Consider the following 3,739-nt stretch of genomic DNA (forward strand, 5'->3'; position numbering starts at 1 on the left):
GAGAGAAGGTCTGGTTACTGTCAGCCATTGCCAAGCTGATCTGACCCATTCTGATCCTCACAGAACAGTCATGACACAGAGTACCTGTGCCTAGTCGATGTGTAGGGGTACAAGGTAATTGAGGAAGATACACAATATATACAAATGTATGTGGACACCCCTTCAAATTAGTGGATTAAGCTATTTCTTCCGCAACCGTTGCTGACAGGTGTATAAAATTGAGCAAACAGCCATGCAATCTCCATAGAACCAAACATTGGCAGTAGAATGGCCTTACTGAAGAGCTCAGTGACTTTCAATGTGGCACCGTCATAGGATGCCACCTTTTCAACAAATCAGTTCATAAAATTTCTGCCCTGCTAGAGCTGCCCCGTGCAACTGTAAGTGCTGTTATTGTGAAGTGGAAACGTCTAGGAGCAACAATGGCTCAGCCGCGAAGTGGTTGGCCACACAAGCTCACAGAACGGGACCGCAGAGTGCTGAAGCACGTAGCACTTCAAAATTGTCTGTCCTCGGTTGTAACACTCACTACCGACTTCCAAACTGCCTTGGGATGCAATGTCAACATAATAACTGTTCGTCGGGAGCTTTATGAAATGGGTTTCCATGACCGAGCAGCCACACACAAGCCTAAGATCACCATGAGCAATGCCAAGCTTCGGCTGGACTGGTGTAAAGCTCGCCACCATTGGACTCTGGAGCAGCATAAACTCGTTCTCTGGAGTGATGAATTACACTTCACCATCTGGCAGTCCAACGGACTAATCTAGGTTTGGCGGATGCCAAGAGAACACTACCTGCCACACATGTAGAGTTTGGTGGAGGAGGAATAATGGTCTGGGGCTGTTTTTCATGGTTCGGGCTAGGCCCCATAGTTCCAGTGAAAGGAAATCTTAACGCTACAGCATACAATGACATTCTAAACAATTCTGTGCTTCCAACTTTGTGGCAACAGTTTGGGGAAGGCCCTTTACATTTACATTACATTTTAGTCATTTAGCAGACGCTCTTATCCAGAGCGACTTACAGTAGTGAATGCATACATTTCATACATTTTTTTTTTTTTTTGTACTGGCCCCCCGTGGGAATCGATCCCACAACCCTGGCGTTGCACACACCATGCTGGCGTTGCAAACAACATGCTCTACCAACTGAGCCACAGGGAAGGCCTTTCTTGATTTAGCATGACAATGCCCCCATGCACAAAGTGAGGTCCATACAGAAAGGGTTTGTCGAGATCGGTGTGGTAGAACTTGACTGGCCTGCACAGAGCCCTGACCTCAACCCCATCGAACACCTTTGGGATGAATTGGAACGCCAACTGCGAGCCAGGCCTAATCACCCAACATCAGTGCCTGACCTCACTAATGCTCTTGTGGCTGATTGGATGGATGCAAGTCCCCTCAGCAATGTTCCAACATCTAGCGGAAAGCCTTCCCAGAAGAATGGAGGCTGTTATAGCAGTTAAGGGGGGACCAACTCCATATTAATGCCCATGATTTTGGAATGAGATGTTCGACGAGCAGGTGTCCACATACTTTTGGTCATGGAGTGTATGTACATAAAACTAGGAATAAAGTGACAGATAATAAACAGTAGAAGCAGCATATGTGATGAGTCAAAAACGTTCGAGCAAAAAGGGTCAATGCAGATAGTTTGGGTAGCTATTTGGTTAAATATTTAGCAGTCTTATGGCTTGGGGGTAGAAGCTGTTCGGTGTTCTTTTGGTTCCAGACTTGGTGCACCAGTACCGCTTGCTGTGAAGAGAGAAAAGTCTATGACTTGGGTGGCTGGAGTCTTTAACAATTTTTTTCTGACACCGCCTGGTATTGAGGTCCTGGATGGCAGGGAGCTCGGCCACGCAAAATGTACTGGACTCTACGCACTACCCCCTGTAGCACCTTGTGGTCGGATGTCATGCAGGGTCCATACCAAGCGGTGATGTAGCCAGTCAATATGCTCTCAATGGTGCAGATGTAGAACTTTTTGAGGATCTGAGGTTCTGTGCGCCCATGAGAAATCTTTTCAGCCTCCTGAGAGGGAAGAGGCATTGTCATGACTGTATTGTTGTGTGTGGACCATGATAGATCCTTAGTGGACACCGAGGAACTTGAAGCTCTCAAACCAAGCTCTTCATCCAATGCAGATCAGCATGCAGCAAAACCTACTGTACTACGATATGGTTTCTTTCTTTCTAGAGTAATTGGAGAACTTCCTTTACTAGCTTTGTTGGTGACTTAATTTCCTCCCTGACGTTATGATTATTTATTTGAGGTATGCCGTATATGACTTCATTGCCGTGATGGATGTCTTGCTGCACTTTCAATGCCGTGCTTGTTTTTATGTGCACTTTGGAGAATGCATCACCATAATTAGATAATTTCTCTTATAAGTGAGCTGAATGAAAAGTCATTAGTGTGAAGCAACGCAGGCTGGAGGATTGTGTTACACTCTTTCACAACACCATTCATCAGAAAGCGTCACAAACGCAATTCATTCGTTTTTTGACGTGGTGTGACTGGCACTGAGTGAAGGGAGAGTTACTTAACATTAGCCTACAGGTATTACATTGCATATTTGATCATATTGCAGCAACCAGGGGGGTCTCAGCATTAAGCTTCCACTTCATCCACTTGTCTTGAGATGTTTTCCTTTCACTCACAATAACAGCAGTGTGCATGTGACCATCCCACAGAACTGGTGGATTTTTAAAGAAAACACTTGGCACATATTTAAAGGCAAGTGGTCTGGTCAATCACTGAGGAGAGCAATAGTGAATCCGTTCTCCAAGGAGAGGGCACACTTCACAGTGCACAAGGGAACAAACGTGACTATATTAGGCAACAATTTTGTCAATGTGTCTTTTGAATGTATGTAGCCAAGTGGAGGTAGTTGCAGCTAGCGTCATGCAAGGATGCAGAGTTCATAGGGGTGCCTTCCAGGTTATTCGAGGCGTCTCCCTCACTGTATAGGCCTCTTTCCATGTATCCTGGACGCGGACTCTCCAGGGTCAAGTGACTGTCGCTGTCCACGCTGTCCTGGTGCTGAAAATACGAATTCCGATTATGTCGCTGAATCGCCTCAATAGTGCTGAATTGCTTGTTTGTTTATTTACTGCCAATGAATCCCAACAGATAAAAGGGATCTATAGGTAGCCTGCTGTAACCCGATGGTATCATTGACAGTATTGTCCCAGATTGTGTGGCAGGTGTAAACAAGTGTTGTATTGAGAGGCAATCCAGCGTTGTCTTTACTTTACTTTGCTCCTGTAAATCGCTCTGGATAAGAGCGTCTGCTAAATGACTAAAATGTAAATATAAACTTCCTGGGGTGAAAAAAGTACTTCATCAGCAAACTCCCCATGACTTTGAAAGGCTTTGAAGGTCATGCTGTCTCCCCCTCTCACGAGCATAATTCATTAGCTAGTGTTAAATCTGAGCAAGACTATGTGATTTATCAAATACACCCATGTATAAAATACACCTAGCATAGCCTAGGCTACTGGCTATTTAGCGTTAAGCGCAACAGTATGGTTCTCATTCATGGGGTATTGGGAGTGATTTCAGAAAGTGCATTTGGCCATTGTGCCACCAGTGAATATTTCACGACTCTTGTGGCTATTGCGCGTGTTCCTAAAATAACCCACCATCAGCATTTCTCCGTCTTCCCCCTTCAACCAGCACATGGTTACAGTCAAGTAGGCGGCACCAATAGTGTAGTTAGAACTAGGTATGCAAGC

Source organism: Salmo salar, chromosome ssa06 (assembly GCF_905237065.1).
Source record: "Salmo salar chromosome ssa06, Ssal_v3.1, whole genome shotgun sequence".
Classification (NCBI taxonomy): domain Eukaryota; kingdom Metazoa; phylum Chordata; class Actinopteri; order Salmoniformes; family Salmonidae; genus Salmo; species Salmo salar.